Here is a 24,426-nt window from a genome sequence, read left to right on the forward strand (position 1 = left end):
GACGGGGTAGTTTAAAAGAATAAAGCGAAAGGAACATGGCGGGTGCGATCATACCAGCACTAATGCACCGGATCCCATCAGAACTCCGAAGTTAAGCGTGCTTGGGCGAGAGTAGTACTAGGATGGGTGACCCCCTGGGAAGTCCTCGTGTTGCACCCCTCTCTTTTTTGTTTCGAAATCCAAATTTCCTATTCGTTCTTTATCCTGTAGTAATTTAGCTCCGTCGGAACGATTGCTTAATATTTTGCTTCTTGTCGAAGCGTGAAGGAGGATCTGAAGGCGCGAGACAAATCAGGAACGGTACGGCTCGATCAAAGCCCGGATCGTCGCTCAAATTTGTCGGCGCAAATGTATCACCGCAACTAGGGGTGGCAATTTTCGACACGACCTGAAAACACGACACGAACCTAACACGAAATTAATGGGTTTGGGTTGAGGTTTCGGGAATTCGGGTCAGAATCGGGTTGGACCCGATGAACCCGAAAAGAAAACCGGTCGATTTCGGGTCAACCCGTGGTGACCTGATATGACCCGATATGACCCGTTTACGAATTAAAAATAATTTAATAAACATAAAAATAATTTTATCTAACTAAACTAAGTTATTCTTTTTTTCAAAGGCATTAATTACTTAATCCTAAACGAATTTATTTAATTTGTGTGAAGTTGAAATTATTATACTTGGACAAATAATATATTATATTATTTTTCACTTTTGTATTGTTTTAATTTATTTTATATTTTGCTTGGGATAAAACACTTTTACGGTGTTTAATTTATTTTAGATTTGATTTGGAATCATTTATTTAAATTTTTATTACTTGATTATGTAATTAGTTTTGTGAGAAATTGATTTTATTAGAAATTACAGTGATAAATTAATAAATTAAAATTAAGTTTCGGGTCATTTCGGGTCGACCCGCCGCCCCGTAAACCTGAAATTTTCGGGTTCGGGTCAGCATACCTGACCCGTCACGGGTTGGCGGGTCGGGGTTCGGGTCAACAGATTTTCTGGCGGGTCTGTTGACCCGAACCCGACCCGCCAACCTGATTTGGACCCGAATTGCCACCCCTAACTGCAAGCGTGAAGGATTGATTTCATGATAATTTAGAGTTGCGGGATGAGGGAAAAAAACAGGGTGCAAATCAATAACAAAAAAAAATATAAAGTAAATAAATAAAAGGATAAGAGGAAAATGCTTGAATTGACGCTTAAAATGAATTTCGGTCTAGAAAAGCCACACTGCTTCGCAGGACGGGGTAGTTTAAAAGAATAAATCGAAAGGAACATGGCGGGTGCGATCATACCAGCACTAATGCACCGGATCCCATCAGAACTCCGAAGTTAAGCGTGCTTGGGCGAGAGTAGTACTAGGATGGGTGACCCCCTGGGAAGTCCTCGTGTTGCACCCCTCTCTTTTTTGTTTCGAAATCCAAATTTCCTATTCGTTCTTTATCCTGTAGTAATTTAGCTCCGTCGGAACGATTGCTTAATATTTTGCTTCTTGTCGAAGCGTGAAGGAGGATCTGAAGGCGCGAGACAAATCAGGAACGGTACGGCTCGATCAAAGCCCGGATCGTCGCTCAAATTTGTCGGCGCAAATGTATCACCGCAACTAGGGGTGGCAATTTTCGACACGACCTGAAAACACGACACGAACCTAACACGAAATTAATGGGTTTGGGTTGAGGTTTCGGGAATTCGGGTCAGAATCGGGTTGGACCCGATGAACCCGAAAAGAAAACCGGTCGATTTCGGGTCAACCCGTGGTGACCTGATATGACCCGATATGACCCGTTTACGAATTAAAAATAATTTAATAAACATAAAAATAATTTTATCTAACTAAACTAAGTTATTCTTTTTTTCAAAGGCATTAATTACTTAATCCTAAACGAATTTATTTAATTTGTGTGAAGTTGAAATTATTATACTTGGACAAATAATATATTATATTATTTTTCACTTTTGTATTGTTTTAATTTATTTTATATTTTGCTTGGGATAAAACACTTTTACGGTGTTTAATTTATTTTAGATTTGATTTGGAATCATTTATTTAAATTTTTATTATTTGATTATGTAATTAGTTTTGTGAGAAATTGATTTTATTAGAAATTACAGTGATAAATTAATAAATTAAAATTAAGTTTCGGGTCATTTCGGGTCGACCCGCCGCCCCGTAAACCTGAAATTTTCGGGTTCGGGTCAGCATACCTGACCCGTCACGGGTTGGCGGGTCGGGGTTCGGGTCAACAGATTTTCTGGCGGGTCTGTTGACCCGAACCCGACCCGCCAACCTGATTTGGACCCGAATTGCCACCCCTAACTGCAAGCGTGAAGGATTGATTTCATGATAATTTAGAGTTGCGGGATGAGGGAAAAAAACAGGGTGCAAATCAATAACAAAAAAAAATATAAAGTAAATAAATAAAAGGATAAGAGGAAAATGCTTGAATTGACGCTTAAAATGAATTTCGGTCTAGAAAAGCCACACTGCTTCGCAGGACGGGGTAGTTTAAAAGAATAAAGCGAAAGGAACATGGCGGGTGCGATCATACCAGCACTAATGCACCGGATCCCATCAGAACTCCGAAGTTAAGCGTGCTTGGGCGAGAGTAGTACTAGGATGGGTGACCCCCTGGGAAGTCCTCGTGTTGCACCCCTCTCTTTTTTGTTTCGAAATCCAAATTTCCTATTCGTTCTTTATCCTGTAGTAATTTAGCTCCGTCGGAACGATTGCTTAATATTTTGCTTCTTGTCGAAGCGTGAAGGAGGATCTGAAGGCGCGAGACAAATCAGGAACGGTACGGCTCGATCAAAGCCCGGATCGTCGCTCAAATTTGTCGGCGCAAATGTATCACCGCAACTAGGGGTGGCAATTTTCGACACGACCTGAAAACACGACACGAACCTAACACGAAATTAATGGGTTTGGGTTGAGGTTTCGGGAATTCGGGTCAGAATCGGGTTGGACCCGATGAACCCGAAAAGAAAACCGGTCGATTTCGGGTCAACCCGTGGTGACCTGATATGACCCGATATGACCCGTTTACGAATTAAAAATAATTTAATAAACATAAAAATAATTTTATCTAACTAAACTAAGTTATTCTTTTTTTCAAAGGCATTAATTACTTAATCCTAAACGAATTTATTTAATTTGTGTGAAGTTGAAATTATTATACTTGGACAAATAATATATTATATTATTTTTCACTTTTGTATTGTTTTAATTTATTTTATATTTTGCTTGGGATAAAACACTTTTACGGTGTTTAATTTATTTTAGATTTGATTTGGAATCATTTATTTAAATTTTTATTACTTGATTATGTAATTAGTTTTGTGAGAAATTGATTTTATTAGAAATTACAGTGATAAATTAATAAATTAAAATTAAGTTTCGGGTCATTTCGGGTCGACCCGCCGCCCCGTAAACCTGAAATTTTCGGGTTCGGGTCAGCATACCTGACCCGTCACGGGTTGGCGGGTCGGGGTTCGGGTCAACAGATTTTCTGGCGGGTCTGTTGACCCGAACCCGACCCGCCAACCTGATTTGGACCCGAATTGCCACCCCTAACTGCAAGCGTGAAGGATTGATTTCATGATAATTTAGAGTTGCGGGATGAGGGAAAAAAACAGGGTGCAAATCAATAACAAAAAAAAATATAAAGTAAATAAATAAAAGGATAAGAGGAAAATGCTTGAATTGACGCTTAAAATGAATTTCGGTCTAGAAAAGCCACACTGCTTCGCAGGACGGGGTAGTTTAAAAGAATAAAGCGAAAGGAACATGGCGGGTGCGATCATACCAGCACTAATGCACCGGATCCCATCAGAACTCCGAAGTTAAGCGTGCTTGGGCGAGAGTAGTACTAGGATGGGTGACCCCCTGGGAAGTCCTCGTGTTGCACCCCTCTCTTTTTTGTTTCGAAATCCAAATTTCCTATTCGTTCTTTATCCTGTAGTAATTTAGCTCCGTCGGAACGATTGCTTAATATTTTGCTTCTTGTCGAAGCGTGAAGGAGGATCTGAAGGCGCGAGACAAATCAGGAACGGTACGGCTCGATCAAAGCCCGGATCGTCGCTCAAATTTGTCGGCGCAAATGTATCACCGCAACTAGGGGTGGCAATTTTCGACACGACCTGAAAACACGACACGAACCTAACACGAAATTAATGGGTTTGGGTTGAGGTTTCGGGAATTCGGGTCAGAATCGGGTTGGACCCGATGAACCCGAAAAGAAAACCGGTCGATTTCGGGTCAACCCGTGGTGACCTGATATGACCCGTTTACGAATTAAAAATAATTTAATAAACATAAAAATAATTTTATCTAACTAAACTAAGTTATTCTTTTTTTCAAAGGCATTAATTACTTAATCCTAAACGAATTTATTTAATTTGTGTGAAGTTGAAATTATTATACTTGGACAAATAATATATTATATTATTTTTCACTTTTGTATTGTTTTAATTTATTTTATATTTTGCTTGGGATAAAACACTTTTACGGTGTTTAATTTATTTTAGATTTGATTTGGAATCATTTATTTAAATTTTTATTACTTGATTATGTAATTAGTTTTGTGAGAAATTGATTTTATTAGAAATTACAGTGATAAATTAATAAATTAAAATTAAGTTTCGGGTCATTTCGGGTCGACCCGCCGCCCCGTAAACCTGAAATTTTCGGGTTCGGGTCAGCATACCTGACCCGTCACGGGTTGGCGGGTCGGGGTTCGGGTCAACAGATTTTCTGGCGGGTCTGTTGACCCGAACCCGACCCGCCAACCTGATTTGGACCCGAATTGCCACCCCTAACTGCAAGCGTGAAGGATTGATTTCATGATAATTTAGAGTTGCGGGATGAGGGAAAAAAACAGGGTGCAAATCAATAACAAAAAAAAATATAAAGTAAATAAATAAAAGGATAAGAGGAAAATGCTTGAATTGACGCTTAAAATGAATTTCGGTCTAGAAAAGCCACACTGCTTCGCAGGACGGGGTAGTTTAAAAGAATAAAGCGAAAGGAACATGGCGGGTGCGATCATACCAGCACTAATGCACCGGATCCCATCAGAACTCCGAAGTTAAGCGTGCTTGGGCGAGAGTAGTACTAGGATGGGTGACCCCCTGGGAAGTCCTCGTGTTGCACCCCTCTCTTTTTTGTTTCGAAATCCAAATTTCCTATTCGTTCTTTATCCTGTAGTAATTTAGCTCCGTCGGAACGATTGCTTAATATTTTGCTTCTTGTCGAAGCGTGAAGGAGGATCTGAAGGCGCGAGACAAATCAGGAACGGTACGGCTCGATCAAAGCCCGGATCGTCGCTCAAATTTGTCGGCGCAAATGTATCACCGCAACTAGGGGTGGCAATTTTCGACACGACCTGAAAACACGACACGAACCTAACACGAAATTAATGGGTTTGGGTTGAGATTTCGGGAATTCGGGTCAGAATCGGGTTGGACCCGATGAACCCGAAAAGAAAACCGGTCGATTTCGGGTCAACCCGTGGTGACCTGATATGACCCGTTTACGAATTAAAAATAATTTAATAAACATAAAAATAATTTTATCTAACTAAACTAAGTTATTCTTTTTTTCAAAGGCATTAATTACTTAATCCTAAACGAATTTATTTAATTTGTGTGAAGTTGAAATTATTATACTTGGACAAATAATATATTATATTATTTTTCACTTTTGTATTGTTTTAATTTATTTTATATTTTGCTTGGGATAAAACACTTTTACGGTGTTTAATTTATTTTAGATTTGATTTGGAATCATTTATTTAAATTTTTATTACTTGATTATGTAATTAGTTTTGTGAGAAATTGATTTTATTAGAAATTACAGTGATAAATTAATAAATTAAAATTAAGTTTCGGGTCATTTCGGGTCGACCCGCCGCCCCGTAAACCTGAAATTTTCGGGTTCGGGTCAGCATACCTGACCCGTCACGGGTTGGCGGGTCGGGGTTCGGGTCAACAGATTTTCTGGCGGGTCTGTTGACCCGAACCCGACCCGCCAACCTGATTTGGACCCGAATTGCCACCCCTAACTGCAAGCGTGAAGGATTGATTTCATGATAATTTAGAGTTGCGGGATGAGGGAAAAAAACAGGGTGCAAATCAATAACAAAAAAAAATATAAAGTAAATAAATAAAAGGATAAGAGGAAAATGCTTGAATTGACGCTTAAAATGAATTTCGGTCTAGAAAAGCCACACTGCTTCGCAGGACGGGGTAGTTTAAAAGAATAAAGCGAAAGGAACATGGCGGGTGCGATCATACCAGCACTAATGCACCGGATCCCATCAGAACTCCGAAGTTAAGCGTGCTTGGGCGAGAGTAGTACTAGGATGGGTGACCCCCTGGGAAGTCCTCGTGTTGCACCCCTCTCTTTTTTGTTTCGAAATCCAAATTTCCTATTCGTTCTTTATCCTGTAGTAATTTAGCTCCGTCGGAACGATTGCTTAATATTTTGCTTCTTGTCGAAGCGTGAAGGAGGATCTGAAGGCGCGAGACAAATCAGGAACGGTACGGCTCGATCAAAGCCCGGATCGTCGCTCAAATTTGTCGGCGCAAATGTATCACCGCAACTAGGGGTGGCAATTTTCGACACGACCTGAAAACACGACACGAACCTAACACGAAATTAATGGGTTTGGGTTGAGGTTTCGGGAATTCGGGTCAGAATCGGGTTGGACCCGATGAACCCGAAAAGAAAACCGGTCGATTTCGGGTCAACCCGTGGTGACCTGATATGACCCGATATGACCCGTTTACGAATTAAAAATAATTTAATAAACATAAAAATAATTTTATCTAACTAAACTAAGTTATTCTTTTTTTCAAAGGCACTAATTACTTAATCCTAAACGAATTTATTTAATTTGTGTGAAGTTGAAATTATTATACTTGGACAAATAATATATTATATTATTTTTCACTTTTGTATTGTTTTAATTTATTTTATATTTTGCTTGGGATAAAACACTTTTACGGTGTTTAATTTATTTTAGATTTGATTTGGAATCATTTATTTAAATTTTTATTACTTGATTATGTAATTAGTTTTGTGAGAAATTGATTTTATTAGAAATTACAGTGATAAATTAATAAATTAAAATTAAGTTTCGGGACATTTCGGGTCGACCCGCCGCCCCGTAAACCTGAAATTTTCGGGTTCGGGTCAGCATACCTGACCCGTCACGGGTTGGCGGGTCGGGGTTCGGGTCAACAGATTTTCTGGCGGGTCTGTTGACCCGAACTCGACCCGCCAACCTGATTTGGACCCGAATTGCCACCCCTAACTGCAAGCGTGAAGGATTGATTTCATGATAATTTAGAGTTGCGGGATGAGGGAAAAAAACAGGGTGCAAATCAATAACAAAAAAAAATATAAAGTAAATAAATAAAAGGATAAGAGGAAAATGCTTGAATTGACGCTTAAAATGAATTTCGGTCTAGAAAAGCCACACTGCTTCGCAGGACGGGGTAGTTTAAAAGAATAAAGCGAAAGGAACATGGCGGGTGCGATCATACCAGCACTAATGCACCGGATCCCATCAGAACTCCGAAGTTAAGCGTGCTTGGGCGAGAGTAGTACTAGGATGGGTGACCCCCTGGGAAGTCCTCGTGTTGCACCCCTCTCTTTTTTGTTTCGAAATCCAAATTTCCTATTCGTTCTTTATCCTGTAGTAATTTAGCTCCGTCGGAACGATTGCTTAATATTTTGCTTCTTGTCGAAGCGTGAAGGAGGATCTGAAGGCGCGAGACAAATCAGGAACGGTACGGCTCGATCAAAGCCCGGATCGTCGCTCAAATTTGTCGGCGCAAATGTATCACCGCAACTAGGGGTGGCAATTTTCGACACGACCTGAAAACACGACACGAACCTAACACGAAATTAATGGGTTTGGGTTGAGGTTTCGGGAATTCGGGTCAGAATCGGGTTGGACCCGATGAACCCGAAAAGAAAACCGGTCGATTTCGGGTCAACCCGTGGTGACCCGATATGACCCGTTTACGAATTAAAAATAATTTAATAAACATAAAAATAATTTTATCTAACTAAACTAAGTTATTCTTTTTTTCAAAGGCATTAATTACTTAATCCTAAACGAATTTATTTAATTTGTGTGAAGTTGAAATTATTATACTTGGACAAATAATATATTATATTATTTTTCACTTTTGTATTGTTTTAATTTATTTTATATTTTGCTTGGGATAAAACACTTTTACGGTGTTTAATTTATTTTAGATTTGATTTGGAATCATTTATTTAAATTTTTATTACTTGATTATGTAATTAGTTTTGTGAGAAATTGATTTTATTAGAAATTACAGTGATAAATTAATAAATTAAAATTAAGTTTCGGGTCATTTCGGGTCGACCCGCCGCCCCGTAAACCTGAAATTTTCGGGTTCGGGTCAGCATACCTGACCCGTCACGGGTTGGCGGGTCGGGGTTCGGGTCAACAGATTTTCTGGCGGGTCTGTTGACCCGAACCCGACCCGCCAACCTGATTTGGACCCGAATTGCCACCCCTAACTGCAAGCGTGAAGGATTGATTTCATGATAATTTAGAGTTGCGGGATGAGGGAAAAAAACAGGGTGCAAATCAATAACAAAAAAAAATATAAAGTAAATAAATAAAAGGATAAGAGGAAAATGCTTGAATTGACGCTTAAAATGAATTTCGGTCTAGAAAAGCCACACTGCTTCGCAGGACGGGGTAGTTTAAAAGAATAAAGCGAAAGGAACATGGCGGGTGCGATCATACCAGCACTAATGCACCGGATCCCATCAGAACTCCGAAGTTAAGCGTGCTTGGGCGAGAGTAGTACTAGGATGGGTGACCCCCTGGGAAGTCCTCGTGTTGCACCCCTCTCTTTTTTGTTTCGAAATCCAAATTTCCTATTCGTTCTTTATCCTGTAGTAATTTAGCTCCGTCGGAACGATTGCTTAATATTTTGCTTCTTGTCGAAGCGTGAAGGAGGATCTGAAGGCGCGAGACAAATCAGGAACGGTACGGCTCGATCAAAGCCCGGATCGTCGCTCAAATTTGTCGGCGCAAATGTATCACCGCAACTAGGGGTGGCAATTTTCGACACGACCTGAAAACACGACACGAACCTAACACGAAATTAATGGGTTTGGGTTGAGGTTTCGGGAATTCGGGTCAGAATCGGGTTGGACCCGATGAACCCGAAAAGAAAACCGGTCGATTTCGGGTCAACCCGTGGTGACCTGATATGACCCGATATGACCCGTTTACGAATTAAAAATAATTTAATAAACATAAAAATAATTTTATCTAACTAAACTAAGTTATTCTTTTTTTCAAAGGCATTAATTACTTAATCCTAAACGAATTTATTTAATTTGTGTGAAGTTGAAATTATTATACTTGGACAAATAATATATTATATTATTTTTCACTTTTGTATTGTTTTAATTTATTTTATATTTTGCTTGGGATAAAACACTTTTACGGTGTTTAATTTATTTTAGATTTGATTTGGAATCATTTATTTAAACTTTTATTACTTGATTATGTAATTAGTTTTGTGAGAAATTGATTTTATTAGAAATTACAGTGATAAATTAATAAATTAAAATTAAGTTTCGGGTCATTTCGGGTCGACCCGCCGCCCCGTAAACCTGAAATTTTCGGGTTCGGGTCAGCATACCTGACCCGTCACGGGTTGGCGGGTCGGGGTTCGGGTCAACAGATTTTCTGGCGGGTCTGTTGACCCGAACCCGACCCGCCAACCTGATTTGGACCCGAATTGCCACCCCTAACTGCAAGCGTGAAGGATTGATTTCATGATAATTTAGAGTTGCGGGATGAGGGAAAAAAACAGGGTGCAAATCAATAACAAAAAAAAATATAAAGTAAATAAATAAAAGGATAAGAGGAAAATGCTTGAATTGACGCTTAAAATGAATTTCGGTCTAGAAAAGCCACACTGCTTCGCAGGACGGGGTAGTTTAAAAGAATAAAGCGAAAGGAACATGGCGGGTGCGATCATACCAGCACTAATGCACCGGATCCCATCAGAACTCCGAAGTTAAGCGTGCTTGGGCGAGAGTAGTACTAGGATGGGTGACCCCCTGGGAAGTCCTCGTGTTGCACCCCTCTCTTTTTTGTTTCGAAATCCAAATTTCCTATTCGTTCTTTATCCTGTAGTAATTTAGCTCCGTCGGAACGATTGCTTAATATTTTGCTTCTTGTCGAAGCGTGAAGGAGGATCTGAAGGCGCGAGACAAATCAGGAACGGTACGGCTCGATCAAAGCCCGGATCGTCGCTCAAATTTGTCGGCGCAAATGTATCACCGCAACTAGGGGTGGCAATTTTCGACACGACCTGAAAACACGACACGAACCTAACACGAAATTAATGGGTTTGGGTTGAGGTTTCGGGAATTCGGGTCAGAATCGGGTTGGACCCGATGAACCCGAAAAGAAAACCGGTCGATTTCGGGTCAACCCGTGGTGACCTGATATGACCCGATATGACCCGTTTACGAATTAAAAATAATTTAATAAACATAAAAATAATTTTATCTAACTAAACTAAGTTATTCTTTTTTTCAAAGGCATTAATTACTTAATCCTAAACGAATTTATTTAATTTGTGTGAAGTTGAAATTATTATACTTGGACAAATAATATATTATATTATTTTTCACTTTTGTATTGTTTTAATTTATTTTATATTTTGCTTGGGATAAAACACTTTTACGGTGTTTAATTTTTTTAGATTTGATTTGGAATCATTTATTTAAATTTTTATTACTTGATTATGTAATTAGTTTTGTGAGAAATTGATTTTATTAGAAATTACAGTGATAAATTAATAAATTAAAATTAAGTTTCGGGTCATTTCGGGTCGACCCGCCGCCCCGTAAACCTGAAATTTTCGGGTTCGGGTCAGCATACCTGACCCGTCACGGGTTGGCGGGTCGGGGTTCGGGTCAACAGATTTTCTGGCGGGTCTGTTGACCCGAACCCGACCCGCCAACCTGATTTGGACCCGAATTGCCACCCCTAACTGCAAGCGTGAAGGATTGATTTCATGATAATTTAGAGTTGCGGGATGAGGGAAAAAAACAGGGTGCAAATCAATAACAAAAAAAAATATAAAGTAAATAAATAAAAGGATAAGAGGAAAATGCTTGAATTGACGCTTAAAATGAATTTCGGTCTAGAAAAGCCACACTGCTTCGCAGGACGGGGTAGTTTAAAAGAATAAAGCGAAAGGAACATGGCGGGTGCGATCATACCAGCACTAATGCACCGGATCCCATCAGAACTCCGAAGTTAAGCGTGCTTGGGCGAGAGTAGTACTAGGATGGGTGACCCCCTGGGAAGTCCTCGTGTTGCACCCCTCTCTTTTTTGTTTCGAAATCCAAATTTCCTATTCGTTCTTTATCCTGTAGTAATTTAGCTCCGTCGGAACGATTGCTTAATATTTTGCTTCTTGTCGAAGCGTGAAGGAGGATCTGAAGGCGCGAGACAAATCAGGAACGGTACGGCTCGATCAAAGCCCGGATCGTCGCTCAAATTTGTCGGCGCAAATGTATCACCGCAACTAGGGGTGGCAATTTTCGACACGACCTGAAAACACGACACGAACCTAACACGAAATTAATGGGTTTGGGTTGAGGTTTCGGGAATTCGGGTCAGAATCGGGTTGGACCCGATGAACCCGAAAAGAAAACCGGTCGATTTCGGGTCAACCCGTGGTGACCTGATATGACCCGTTTACGAATTAAAAATAATTTAATAAACATAAAAATAATTTTATCTAACTAAACTAAGTTATTCTTTTTTTCAAAGGCATTAATTACTTAATCCTAAACGAATTTATTTAATTTGTGTGAAGTTGAAATTATTATACTTGGACAAATAATATATTATATTATTTTTCACTTTTGTATTGTTTTAATTTATTTTATATTTTGCTTGGGATAAAACACTTTTACGGTGTTTAATTTTTTAGATTTGATTTGGAATCATTTATTTAAATTTTTATTACTTGATTATGTAATTAGTTTTGTGAGAAATTGATTTTATTAGAAATTACAGTGATAAATTAATAAATTAAAATTAAGTTTCGGGTCATTTCGGGTCGACCCGCCGCCCCGTAAACCTGAAATTTTCGGGTTCGGGTCAGCATACCTGACCCGTCACGGGTTGGCGGGTCGGGGTTCGGGTCAACAGATTTTCTGGCGGGTCTGTTGACCCGAACCCGACCCGCCAACCTGATTTGGACCCGAATTGCCACCCCTAACTGCAAGCGTGAAGGATTGATTTCATGATAATTTAGAGTTGCGGGATGAGGGAAAAAAACAGGGTGCAAATCAATAACAAAAAAAAATATAAAGTAAATAAATAAAAGGATAAGAGGAAAATGCTTGAATTGACGCTTAAAATGAATTTCGGTCTAGAAAAGCCACACTGCTTCGCAGGACGGGGTAGTTTAAAAGAATAAAGCGAAAGGAACATGGCGGGTGCGATCATACCAGCACTAATGCACCGGATCCCATCAGAACTCCGAAGTTAAGCGTGCTTGGGCGAGAGTAGTACTAGGATGGGTGACCCCCTGGGAAGTCCTCGTGTTGCACCCCTCTCTTTTTTGTTTCGAAATCCAAATTTCCTATTCGTTCTTTATCCTGTAGTAATTTAGCTCCGTCGGAACGATTGCTTAATATTTTGCTTCTTGTCGAAGCGTGAAGGAGGATCTGAAGGCGCGAGACAAATCAGGAACGGTACGGCTCGATCAAAGCCCGGATCGTCGCTCAAATTTGTCGGCGCAAATGTATCACCGCAACTAGGGGTGGCAATTTTCGACACGACCTGAAAACACGACACGAACCTAACACGAAATTAATGGGTTTGGGTTGAGGTTTCGGGAATTCGGGTCAGAATCGGGTTGGACCCGATGAACCCGAAAAGAAAACCGGTCGATTTCGGGTCAACCCGTGGTGACCTGATATGACCCGTTTACGAATTAAAAATAATTTAATAAACATAAAAATAATTTTATCTAACTAAACTAAGTTATTCTTTTTTTCAAAGGCATTAATTACTTAATCCTAAACGAATTTATTTAATTTGTGTGAAGTTGAAATTATTATACTTGGACAAATAATATATTATATTATTTTTCACTTTTGTATTGTTTTAATTTATTTTATATTTTGCTTGGGATAAAACACTTTTACGGTGTTTAATTTTTTAGATTTGATTTGGAATCATTTATTTAAATTTTTATTACTTGATTATGTAATTAGTTTTGTGAGAAATTGATTTTATTAGAAATTACAGTGATAAATTAATAAATTAAAATTAAGTTTCGGGTCATTTCGGGTCGACCCGCCGCCCCGTAAACCTGAAATTTTCGGGTTCGGGTCAGCATACCTGACCCGTCACGGGTTGGCGGGTCGGGGTTCGGGTCAACAGATTTTCTGGCGGGTCTGTTGACCCGAACCCGACCCGCCAACCTGATTTGGACCCGAATTGCCACCCCTAACTGCAAGCGTGAAGGATTGATTTCATGATAATTTAGAGTTGCGGGATGAGGGAAAAAAACAGGGTGCAAATCAATAACAAAAAAAAATATAAAGTAAATAAATAAAAGGATAAGAGGAAAATGCTTGAATTGACGCTTAAAATGAATTTCGGTCTAGAAAAGCCACACTGCTTCGCAGGACGGGGTAGTTTAAAAGAATAAAGCGAAAGGAACATGGCGGGTGCGATCATACCAGCACTAATGCACCGGATCCCATCAGAACTCCGAAGTTAAGCGTGCTTGGGCGAGAGTAGTACTAGGATGGGTGACCCCCTGGGAAGTCCTCGTGTTGCACCCCTCTCTTTTTTGTTTCGAAATCCAAATTTCCTATTCGTTCTTTATCCTGTAGTAATTTAGCTCCGTCGGAACGATTGCTTAATATTTTGCTTCTTGTCGAAGCGTGAAGGAGGATCTGAAGGCGCGAGACAAATCAGGAACGGTACGGCTCGATCAAAGCCCGGATCGTCGCTCAAATTTGTCGGCGCAAATGTATCACCGCAACTAGGGGTGGCAATTTTCGACACGACCTGAAAACACGACACGAACCTAACACGAAATTAATGGGTTTGGGTTGAGGTTTCGGGAATTCGGGTCAGAATCGGGTTGGACCCGATGAACCCGAAAAGAAAACCGGTCGATTTCGGGTCAACCCGTGGTGACCTGATATGACCCGATATGACCCGTTTACGAATTAAAAATAATTTAATAAACATAAAAATAATTTTATCTAACTAAACTAAGTTATTCTTTTTTTCAAAGGCATTAATTACTTAATCCTAAACGAATTTATTTAATTTGTGTGAAGTTGAAATTATTATACTTGGACAAATAATATATTATATTATTTTTCACTTTTGTATTGTTTTAATTTATTTTATATTTTGCTTGGGATAAAACACTTTTACGGTGTTTAATTTATTTTAGATTTGATTTGGAATCATTTATTTAAATTTTTATTACTTGATTATGTAATTAGTTTTGTGAGAAATTGATTTTATTAGAAATTACAGTGATAAATTAATAAATTAAAATTAAGTTTCGGGTCATTTCGGGTCGACCCGCCGCCCCGTAAACCTGAAATTTTCGGGTTCGGGTCAGCATACCTGACCCGTCACGGGTTGGCGGGTCGGGGTTCGGGTCAACAGATTTTCTGGCGGGTCTGTTGACCCGAACCCGACCCGCCAACCTGATTTGGACCCGAATTGCCACCCCTAACTGCAAGCGTGAAGGATTGATTTCATGATAATTTAGAGTTGCGGGATGAGGGAAAAAAACAGGGTGCAAATCAATAACAAAAAAATATATAAAGTAAATAAATAAAAGGATAAGAGGAAAATGCTTGAATTGACGCTTAAAATGAATTTCGGTCTAGAAAAGCCACACTGCTTCGCAGGACGGGGTAGTTTAAAAGAATAAAGCGAAAGGAACATGGCGGGTGCGATCATACCAGCACTAATGCACCGGATCCCATCAGAACTCCGAAGTTAAGCGTGCTTGGGCGAGAGTAGTACTAGGATGGGTGACCCCCTGGGAAGTCCTCGTGTTGCACCCCTCTCTTTTTTGTTTCGAAATCCAAATTTCCTATTCGTTCTTTATCCTGTAGTAATTTAGCTCCGTCGGAACGATTGCTTAATATTTTGCTTCTTGTCGAAGCGTGAAGGAGGATCTGAAGGCGCGAGACAAATCAGGAACGGTACGGCTCGATCAAAGCCCGGATCGTCGCTCAAATTTGTCGGCGCAAATGTATCACCGCAACTAGGGGTGGCAATTTTCGACACGACCTGAAAACACGACACGAACCTAACACGAAATTAATGGGTTTGGGTTGAGGTTTCGGGAATTCGGGTCAGAATCGGGTTGGACCCGATGAACCCGAAAAGAAAACCGGTCGATTTCGGGTCAACCCGTGGTGACCTGATATGACCCGATATGACCCGTTTACGAATTAAAAATAATTTAATAAACATAAAAATAATTTTATCTAACTAAACTAAGTTATTCTTTTTTTCAAAGGCATTAATTACTTAATCCTAAACGAATTTATTTAATTTGTGTGAAGTTGAAATTATTATACTTGGACAAATAATATATTATATTATTTTTCACTTTTGTATTGTTTTAATTTATTTTATATTTTGCTTGGGATAAAACACTTTTACGGTGTTTAATTTATTTTAGATTTGATTTGGAATCATTTATTTAAATTTTTATTACTTGATTATGTAATTAGTTTTGTGAGAAATTGATTTTATTAGAAATTACAGTGATAAATTAATAAATTAAAATTAAGTTTCGGGTCATTTCTGGTCGACCCGCCGCCCCGTAAACCTGAAATTTTCGGGTTCGGGTCAGCATACCTGACCCGTCACGGGTTGGCGGGTCGGGGTTCGGGTCAACAGATTTTCTGGCGGGTCTGTTGACCCGAACCCGACCCGCCAACCTGATTTGGACCCGAATTGCCACCCCTAACTGCAAGCGTGAAGGATTGATTTCATGATAATTTAGAGTTGCGGGATGAGGGAAAAAAACAGGGTGCAAATCAATAACAAAAAAATATATAAAGTAAATAAATAAAAGGATAAGAGGAAAATGCTTGAATTGACGCTTAAAATGAATTTCGGTCTAGAAAAGCCACACTGCTTCGCAGGACGGGGTAGTTTAAAAGAATAAAGCGAAAGGAACATGGCGGGTGCGATCATACCAGCACTAATGCACCGGATCCCATCAGAACTCCGAAGTTAAGCGTGCTTGGGCGAGAGTAGTACTAGGATGGGTGACCCCCTGGGAAGTCCTCGTGTTGCACCCCTCTCTTTTTTGTTTCGAAATCCAAATTTCCTATTCGTTCTTTATCCTGTAGTAATTTAGCTCCGTCGGAACGATTGCTTAATATTTTGCTTCTTGTCGAAGCGTGAAGGAGGATCTGAAGGCGCGAGACAAATCAGGAACGGTACGGCTCGATCAAAGCCCGGATCGTCGCTCAAATTTGTCGGCGCAAATGTATCACCGCAACTAGGGGTGGCAATTTTCGACACGACCTGAAAACACGACACGAACCTAACACGAAATTAATGGGTTTGGGTTGAGGTTTCGGGAATTCGGGTCAGAATCGGGTTGGACCCGATGAACCCGAAAAGAAAACCGGTCGATTTCGGGTCAACCCGTGGTGACCTGATATGACCCGATATGACCCGTTTACGAATTAAAAATAATTTAATAAACATAAAAATAATTTTATCTAACTAAACTAAGTTATTCTTTTTTTCAAAGGCATTAATTACTTAATCCTAAACGAATTTATTTAATTTGTGTGAAGTTGAAATTATTATACTTGGACAAATAATATATTATATTATTTTTCACTTTTGTATTGTTTTAATTTATTTTATATTTTGCTTGGGATAAAACACTTTTACGGTGTTTAATTTATTTTAGATTTGATTTGGAATCATTTATTTAAATTTTTATTACTTGATTATGTAATTAGTTTTGTGAGAAATTGATTTTATTAGAAATTACAGTGATAAATTAATAAATTAAAATTAAGTTTCGGGTCATTTCGGATCGACCCGCCGCCCCGTAAACCTGAAATTTTCGGGTTCGGGTCAGCATACCTGACCCGTCACGGGTTGGCGGGTCGGGGTTCGGGTCAACAGATTTTCTGGCGGGTCTGTTGACCCGAACCCGACCCGCCAACCTGATTTGGACCCGAATTGCCACCCCTAACTGCAAGCGTGAAGGATTGATTTCATGATAATTTAGAGTTGCGGGATGAGGGAAAAAAACAGGGTGCAAATCAATAACAAAAAAATATATAAAGTAAATAAATAAAAGGATAAGAGGAAAATGCTTGAATTGACGCTTAAAATGAATTTCGGTCTAGAAAAGCCACACTGCTTCGCAGGACGGGGTAGTTTAAAAGAATAAAGCGAAAGGAACATGGCGGGTGCGATCATACCAGCACTAATGCACCGGATCCCATCAGAACTCCGAAGTTAAGCGTGCTTGGGCGAGAGTAGTACTAGGATGGGTGACCCCCTGGGAAGTCCTCGTGTTGCACCCCTCTCTTTTTTGTTTCGAAATCCAAATTTCCTATTCGTTCTTTATCCTGTAGTAATTTAGCTCCGTCGGAACGATTGCTTAATATTTTGCTTCTTGTCGAAGCGTGAAGGAGGATCTGAAGGCGCGAGACAAATCAGGAACGGTACGGCTCGATCAAAGCCCGGATCGTCGCTCAAATTTGTCGGCGCAAATGTATCACCGCAACTAGGGGTGGCAATTTTCGACACGACCTGAAAACACGACACGAACCTAACACGAAATTAATGGGTTTGGGTTGAGGTTTCGGGAATTCGGGTCAGAATCGGGTTGGACCCGATGAACCCGAAAAGAAAACCGGTCGATTTCGGGTCAACCCGTGGTGACCTGATATGACCCGATATGACCCGTTTACGAATTAAAAATAATTTAATAAACATAAAAATAATTTTATCTAACTAAACTAAGTTATTCTTTTTTTCAAAGGCATTAATTACTTAATCCTAAACGAATTTATTTAATTTGTGTGAAGTTGAAATTATTATACTTGGACAAATAATATATTATATTATTTTTCACTTTTGTATTGTTTTAATTTATTTTATATTTTGCTTGGGATAAAACACTTTTACGGTGTTTAATTTATTTTAGATTTGATTTGGAATCATTTATTTAAATTTTTATTACTTGATTATGTAATTAGTTTTGTGAGAAATTGATTTTATTAGAAATTACAGTGATAAATTAATAAATTAAAATTAAGTTTCGGGTCATTTCGGGTCGACCCGCCGCCCCGTAAACCTGAAATTTTCGGGTTCGGGTCAGCATACCTGACCCGTCACGGGTTGGCGGGTCGGGGTTCGGGTCAACAGATTTTCTGGCGGGTCTGTTGACCCGAACCCGACCCGCCAACCTGATTTGGACCCGAATTGCCACCCCTAACTGCAAGCGTGAAGGATTGATTTCATGATAATTTAGAGTTGCGGGATGAGGGAAAAAAACAGGGTGCAAATCAATAACAAAAAAAAATATAAAGTAAATAAATAAAAGGATAAGAGGAAAATGCTTGAATTGACGCTTAAAATGAATTTCGGTCTAGAAAAGCCACACTGCTTCGCAGGACGGGGTAGTTTAAAAGAATAAAGCGAAAGGAACATGGCGGGTGCGATCATACCAGCACTAATGCACCGGATCCCATCAGAACTCCGAAGTTAAGCGTGCTTGGGCGAGAGTAGTACTAGGATGGGTGACCCCCTGGGAAGTCCTCGTGTTGCACCCCTCTCTTTTTTGTTTCGAAATCCAAATTTCCTATTCGTTCTTTATCCTGTAGTAATTTAGCTCCGTCGGAACGATTGCTTAATATTTTGCTTCTTGTCGAAGCGTGAAGGAGGATCTGAAGGCGCGAGACAAATCAGGAACGGTACGGCTCGATCAAAGCCCGGATCGTCGCTCAAATTTGTCGGCGCAAATGTATCACCGCAACTAGGGGTGGCAATTTTCGACACGACACGAACCTAACACGAAATTAATGGGTTTGGGTTGAGGTTTCGGGAATTCGGGTCAGAATCGGGTTGGACCCGATGAACCCGAAAAGAAAACCGATCGATTTCGGGTCAACCCGTGGTGACCTGATATGACCCGATATGACCCGTTTACGAATTAAAAATAATTTAATAAACATAAAAATAATTTTATCTAACTAAACTAAGTTATTCTTTTTTTCAAAGGCATTAATTACTTAATCCTAAACGAATTTATTTAATTTGTGTGAAGTTGAAATTATTATACTTGGACAAATAATATATTATATTATTTTTCACTTTTGTATTGTTTTAATTTATTTTATATTTTGCTTGGGATAAAACACTTTTACGGTGTTTAATTTTTTAGATTTGATTTGGAATCATTTATTTAAATTTTTATTACTTGATTATGTAATTAGTTTTGTGAGAAATTGATTTTATTAGAAATTACAGTGATAAATTAATAAATTAAAATTAAGTTTCGGGTCATTTCGGGTCGACCCGCCGCCCCGTAAACCTGAAATTTTCGGGTTCGGGTCAGCATACCTGACCCGTCACGGGTTGGCGGGTCGGGGTTCGGGTCAACAGATTTTCTGGCGGGTCTGTTGACCCGAACCCGACCCGCCAACCTGATTTGGACCCGAATTGCCACCCCTAACTGCAAGCGTGAAGGATTGATTTCATGATAATTTAGAGTTGCGGGATGAGGGAAAAAAACAGGGTGCAAATCAATAACAAAAAAAAATATAAAGTAAATAAATAAAAGGATAAGAGGAAAATGCTTGAATTGACGCTTAAAATGAATTTCGGTCTAGAAAAGCCACACTGCTTCGCAGGACGGGGTAGTTTAAAAGAATAAAGCGAAAGGAACATGGCGGGTGCGATCATACCAGCACTAATGCACCGGATCCCATCAGAACTCCGAAGTTAAGCGTGCTTGGGCGAGAGTAGTACTAGGATGGGTGACCCCCTGGGAAGTCCTCGTGTTGCACCCCTCTCTTTTTTGTTTCGAAATCCAAATTTCCTATTCGTTCTTTATCCTGTAGTAATTTAGCTCCGTCGGAACGATTGCTTAATATTTTGCTTCTTGTCGAAGCGTGAAGGAGGATCTGAAGGCGCGAGACAAATCAGGAACGGTACGGCTCGATCAAAGCCCGGATCGTCGCTCAAATTTGTCGGCGCAAATGTATCACCGCAACTAGGGGTGGCAATTTTCGACACGACCTGAAAACACGACACGAACCTAACACGAAATTAATGGGTTTGGGTTGAGGTTTCGGGAATTCGGGTCAGAATCGGGTTGGACCCGATGAACCCGAAAAGAAAACCGGTCGATTTCGGGTCAACCCGTGGTGACCTGATATGACCCGTTTACGAATTAAAAATAATTTAATAAACATAAAAATAATTTTATCTAACTAAACTAAGTTATTCTTTTTTTCAAAGGCATTAATTACTTAATCCTAAACGAATTTATTTAATTTGTGTGAAGTTGAAATTATTATACTTGGACAAATAATATATTATATTATTTTTCACTTTTGTATTGTTTTAATTTATTTTATATTTTGCTTGGGATAAAACACTTTTACGGTGTTTAATTTTTTAGATTTGATTTGGAATCATTTATTTAAATTTTTATTACTTGATTATGTAATTAGTTTTGTGAGAAATTGATTTTATTAGAAATTACAGTGATAAATTAATAAATTAAAATTAAGTTTCGGGTCATTTCGGGTCGACCCGCCGCCCCGTAAACCTGAAATTTTCGGGTTCGGGTCAGCATACCTGACCCGTCACGGGTTGGCGGGTCGGGGTTCGGGTCAACAGATTTTCTGGCGGGTCTGTTGACCCGAACCCGACCCGCCAACCTGATTTGGACCCGAATTGCCACCCCTAACTGCAAGCGTGAAGGATTGATTTCATGATAATTTAGAGTTGCGGGATGAGGGAAAAAAACAGGGTGCAAATCAATAACAAAAAAAAATATAAAGTAAATAAATAAAAGGATAAGAGGAAAATGCTTGAATTGACGCTTAAAATGAATTTCGGTCTAGAAAAGCCACACTGCTTCGCAGGACGGGGTAGTTTAAAAGAATAAAGCGAAAGGAACATGGCGGGTGCGATCATACCAGCACTAATGCACCGGATCCCATCAGAACTCCGAAGTTAAGCGTGCTTGGGCGAGAGTAGTACTAGGATGGGTGACCCCCTGGGAAGTCCTCGTGTTGCACCCCTCTCTTTTTTGTTTCGAAATCCAAATTTCCTATTCGTTCTTTATCCTGTAGTAATTTAGCTCCGTCGGAACGATTGCTTAATATTTTGCTTCTTGTCGAAGCGTGAAGGAGGATCTGAAGGCGCGAGACAAATCAGGAACGGTACGGCTCGATCAAAGCCCGGATCGTCGCTCAAATTTGTCGGCGCAAATGTATCACCGCAACTAGGGGTGGCAATTTTCGACACGACCTGAAAACACGACACGAACCTAACACGAAATTAATGGGTTTGGGTTGAGGTTTCGGGAATTCGGGTCAGAATCGGGTTGGACCCGATGAACCCGAAAAGAAAACCGGTCGATTTCGGGTCAACCCGTGGTGACCTGATATGACCCGTTTACGAATTAAAAATAATTTAATAAACATAAAAATAATTTTATCTAACTAAACTAAGTTATTCTTTTTTTCAAAGGCATTAATTACTTAATCCTAAACGAATTTATTTAATTTGTGTGAAGTTGAAATTATTATACTTGGACAAATAATATATTATATTATTTTTCACTTTTGTATTGTTTTAATTTATTTTATATTTTGCTTGGGATAAAACACTTTTACGGTGTTTAATTTATTTTAGATTTGATTTGGAATCATTTATTTAAATTTTTATTACTTGATTATGTAATTAGTTTTGTGAGAAATTGATTTTATTAGAAATTACAGTGATAAATTAATAAATTAAAATTAAGTTTCGGGTCATTTCGGGTCGACCCGCCGCCCCGTAAACCTGAAATTTTCGGGTTCGGGTCAGCATACCTGACCCGTCACGGGTTGGCGGGTCGGGGTTCGGGTCAACAGATTTTCTGGCGGGTCTGTTGACCCGAACCCGACCCGCCAACCTGATTTGGACCCGAATTGCCACCCCTAACTGCAAGCGTGAAGGATTGATTTCATGATAATTTAGAGTTGCGGGATGAGGGAAAAAAACAGGGTGCAAATCAATAACAAAAAAAAATATAAAGTAAATAAATAAAAGGATAAGAGGAAAATGCTTGAATTGACGCTTAAAATGAATTTCGGTCTAGAAAAGCCACACTGCTTCGCAGGACGGGGTAGTTTAAAAGAATAAAGCGAAAGGAACATGGCGGGTGCGATCATACCAGCACTAATGCACCGGATCCCATCAGAACTCCGAAGTTAAGCGTGCTTGGGCGAGAGTAGTACTAGGATGGGTGACCCCCTGGGAAGTCCTCGTGTTGCACCCCTCTCTTTTTTGTTTCGAAATCCAAATTTCCTATTCGTTCTTTATCCTGTAGTAATTTAGCTCCGTCGGAACGATTGCTTAATATTTTGCTTCTTGTCGAAGCGTGAAGGAGGATCTGAAGGCGCGAGACAAATCAGGAACGGTACGGCTCGATCAAAGCCCGGATCGTCGCTCAAATTTGTCGGCGCAAATGTATCACCGCAACTAGGGGTGGCAATTTTCGACACGACCTGAAAACACGACACGAACCTAACACGAAATTAATGGGTTTGGGTTGAGGTTTCGGGAATTCGGGTCAGAATCGGGTTGGACCCGATGAACCCGAAAAGAAAACCGGTCGATTTCGGGTCAACCCGTGGTGACCTGATATGACCCGATATGACCCGTTTACGAATTAAAAATAATTTAATAAACATAAAAATAATTTTATCTAACTAAACTAAGTTATTCTTTTTTTCAAAGGCATTAATTACTTAATCCTAAACGAATTTATTTAATTTGTGTGAAGTTGAAATTATTATACTTGGACAAATAATATATTATATTATTTTTCACTTTTGTATTGTTTTAATTTATTTTATATTTTGCTTGGGATAAAACACTTTTACGGTGTTTAATTTATTTTAGATTTGATTTGGAATCATTTATTTAAATTTTTATTACTTGATTATGTAATTAGTTTTGTGAGAAATTGATTTTATTAGAAATTACAGTGATAAATTAATAAATTAAAATTAAGTTTCGGGTCATTTCGGGTCGACCCGCCGCCCCGTAAACCTGAAATTTTCGGGTTCGGGTCAGCATACCTGACCCGTCACGGGTTGGCGGGTCGGGGTTCGGGTCAACAGATTTTCTGGCGGGTCTGTTGACCCGAACCCGACCCGCCAACCTGATTTGGACCCGAATTGCCACCCCTAACTGCAAGCGTGAAGGATTGATTTCATGATAATTTAGAGTTGCGGGATGAGGGAAAAAAACAGGGTGCAAATCAATAACAAAAAAAAATATAAAGTAAATAAATAAAAGGATAAGAGGAAAATGCTTGAATTGACGCTTAAAATGAATTTCGGTCTAGAAAAGCCACACTGCTTCGCAGGACGGGGTAGTTTAAAAGAATAAAGCGAAAGGAACATGGCGGGTGCGATCATACCAGCACTAATGCACCGGATCCCATCAGAACTCCGAAGTTAAGCGTGCTTGGGCGAGAGTAGTACTAGGATGGGTGACCCCCTGGGAAGTCCTCGTGTTGCACCCCTCTCTTTTTTGTTTCGAAATCCAAATTTCCTATTCGTTCTTTATCCTGTAGTAATTTAGCTCCGTCGGAACGATTGCTTAATATTTTGCTTCTTGTCGAAGCGTGAAGGAGGATCTGAAGGCGCGAGACAAATCAGGAACGGTACGGCTCGATCAAAGCCCGGATCGTCGCTCAAATTTGTCGGCGCAAATGTATCACCGCAACTAGGGGTGGCAATTTTCGACACGACCTGAAAACACGACACGAACCTAACACGAAATTAATGGGTTTGGGTTGAGGTTTCGGGAATTCGGGTCAGAATCGGGTTGGACCCGATGAACCCGAAAAGAAAGCGGTCGATTTCGGGTCAACCCGTGGTGACCTGATATGACCCGATATGACCCGTTTACGAATTAAAAATAATTTAATAAACATAAAAATAATTTTATCTAACTAAACTAAGTTATTCTTTTTTTCAAAGGCATTAATTACTTAATCCTAAACGAATTTATTTAATTTGTGTGAAGTTGAAATTATTATACTTGGACAAATAA

At 39.5% G+C, this 24,426-nt stretch overlaps 20 non-coding genes across 20 annotated transcripts; all 20 read left to right on the forward strand.

Annotated features, from left to right (window-relative positions):
- Window positions 1-40: 40 nt before the first annotated feature.
- Window positions 41-159, forward strand: LOC140028962 (5S ribosomal RNA). Its single transcript, XR_011832867.1, has one exon. It is a non-coding gene; the product is annotated as a 5S ribosomal RNA (ribosomal RNA).
- Window positions 160-1,294: 1,135 nt separating this feature from the next.
- On the forward strand, window positions 1,295-1,413 carry LOC140028973 (5S ribosomal RNA). Its single transcript, XR_011832878.1, has one exon. It is a non-coding gene; the product is annotated as a 5S ribosomal RNA (ribosomal RNA).
- Window positions 1,414-2,548: 1,135 nt separating this feature from the next.
- On the forward strand, window positions 2,549-2,667 carry LOC140028984 (5S ribosomal RNA). Its single transcript, XR_011832889.1, has one exon. It is a non-coding gene; the product is annotated as a 5S ribosomal RNA (ribosomal RNA).
- A 1,135-nt stretch (window positions 2,668-3,802) lies between these two features.
- LOC140028995 (5S ribosomal RNA) lies at window positions 3,803-3,921 on the forward strand. Its single transcript, XR_011832900.1, has one exon. It is a non-coding gene; the product is annotated as a 5S ribosomal RNA (ribosomal RNA).
- A 1,125-nt stretch (window positions 3,922-5,046) lies between these two features.
- LOC140029006 (5S ribosomal RNA) lies at window positions 5,047-5,165 on the forward strand. Its single transcript, XR_011832911.1, has one exon. It is a non-coding gene; the product is annotated as a 5S ribosomal RNA (ribosomal RNA).
- Window positions 5,166-6,290: 1,125 nt separating this feature from the next.
- Window positions 6,291-6,409, forward strand: LOC140029018 (5S ribosomal RNA). The gene has a single exon (XR_011832923.1). It is a non-coding gene; the product is annotated as a 5S ribosomal RNA (ribosomal RNA).
- A 1,135-nt stretch (window positions 6,410-7,544) lies between these two features.
- On the forward strand, window positions 7,545-7,663 carry LOC140029029 (5S ribosomal RNA). Its single transcript, XR_011832934.1, has one exon. It is a non-coding gene; the product is annotated as a 5S ribosomal RNA (ribosomal RNA).
- A 1,125-nt stretch (window positions 7,664-8,788) lies between these two features.
- LOC140029040 (5S ribosomal RNA) lies at window positions 8,789-8,907 on the forward strand. The gene has a single exon (XR_011832945.1). It is a non-coding gene; the product is annotated as a 5S ribosomal RNA (ribosomal RNA).
- A 1,135-nt stretch (window positions 8,908-10,042) lies between these two features.
- Window positions 10,043-10,161, forward strand: LOC140029051 (5S ribosomal RNA). The gene has a single exon (XR_011832956.1). It is a non-coding gene; the product is annotated as a 5S ribosomal RNA (ribosomal RNA).
- Window positions 10,162-11,295: 1,134 nt separating this feature from the next.
- LOC140029062 (5S ribosomal RNA) lies at window positions 11,296-11,414 on the forward strand. Its single transcript, XR_011832967.1, has one exon. It is a non-coding gene; the product is annotated as a 5S ribosomal RNA (ribosomal RNA).
- A 1,123-nt stretch (window positions 11,415-12,537) lies between these two features.
- Window positions 12,538-12,656, forward strand: LOC140029074 (5S ribosomal RNA). Its single transcript, XR_011832978.1, has one exon. It is a non-coding gene; the product is annotated as a 5S ribosomal RNA (ribosomal RNA).
- Window positions 12,657-13,779: 1,123 nt separating this feature from the next.
- LOC140029086 (5S ribosomal RNA) lies at window positions 13,780-13,898 on the forward strand. Its single transcript, XR_011832989.1, has one exon. It is a non-coding gene; the product is annotated as a 5S ribosomal RNA (ribosomal RNA).
- A 1,135-nt stretch (window positions 13,899-15,033) lies between these two features.
- On the forward strand, window positions 15,034-15,152 carry LOC140029097 (5S ribosomal RNA). Its single transcript, XR_011833000.1, has one exon. It is a non-coding gene; the product is annotated as a 5S ribosomal RNA (ribosomal RNA).
- Window positions 15,153-16,287: 1,135 nt separating this feature from the next.
- Window positions 16,288-16,406, forward strand: LOC140029108 (5S ribosomal RNA). Its single transcript, XR_011833011.1, has one exon. It is a non-coding gene; the product is annotated as a 5S ribosomal RNA (ribosomal RNA).
- Window positions 16,407-17,541: 1,135 nt separating this feature from the next.
- Window positions 17,542-17,660, forward strand: LOC140029119 (5S ribosomal RNA). The gene has a single exon (XR_011833023.1). It is a non-coding gene; the product is annotated as a 5S ribosomal RNA (ribosomal RNA).
- A 1,135-nt stretch (window positions 17,661-18,795) lies between these two features.
- On the forward strand, window positions 18,796-18,914 carry LOC140029131 (5S ribosomal RNA). Its single transcript, XR_011833035.1, has one exon. It is a non-coding gene; the product is annotated as a 5S ribosomal RNA (ribosomal RNA).
- A 1,120-nt stretch (window positions 18,915-20,034) lies between these two features.
- LOC140029142 (5S ribosomal RNA) lies at window positions 20,035-20,153 on the forward strand. The gene has a single exon (XR_011833046.1). It is a non-coding gene; the product is annotated as a 5S ribosomal RNA (ribosomal RNA).
- A 1,123-nt stretch (window positions 20,154-21,276) lies between these two features.
- Window positions 21,277-21,395, forward strand: LOC140029153 (5S ribosomal RNA). The gene has a single exon (XR_011833057.1). It is a non-coding gene; the product is annotated as a 5S ribosomal RNA (ribosomal RNA).
- A 1,125-nt stretch (window positions 21,396-22,520) lies between these two features.
- LOC140029164 (5S ribosomal RNA) lies at window positions 22,521-22,639 on the forward strand. Its single transcript, XR_011833068.1, has one exon. It is a non-coding gene; the product is annotated as a 5S ribosomal RNA (ribosomal RNA).
- Window positions 22,640-23,774: 1,135 nt separating this feature from the next.
- LOC140029175 (5S ribosomal RNA) lies at window positions 23,775-23,893 on the forward strand. Its single transcript, XR_011833079.1, has one exon. It is a non-coding gene; the product is annotated as a 5S ribosomal RNA (ribosomal RNA).
- The last annotated feature ends 533 nt before the right edge of the window (window positions 23,894-24,426 follow it).

This window comes from Coffea arabica, chromosome 11e (genome assembly GCF_036785885.1).
Source record: "Coffea arabica cultivar ET-39 chromosome 11e, Coffea Arabica ET-39 HiFi, whole genome shotgun sequence".
Taxonomy (NCBI): domain Eukaryota; kingdom Viridiplantae; phylum Streptophyta; class Magnoliopsida; order Gentianales; family Rubiaceae; genus Coffea; species Coffea arabica.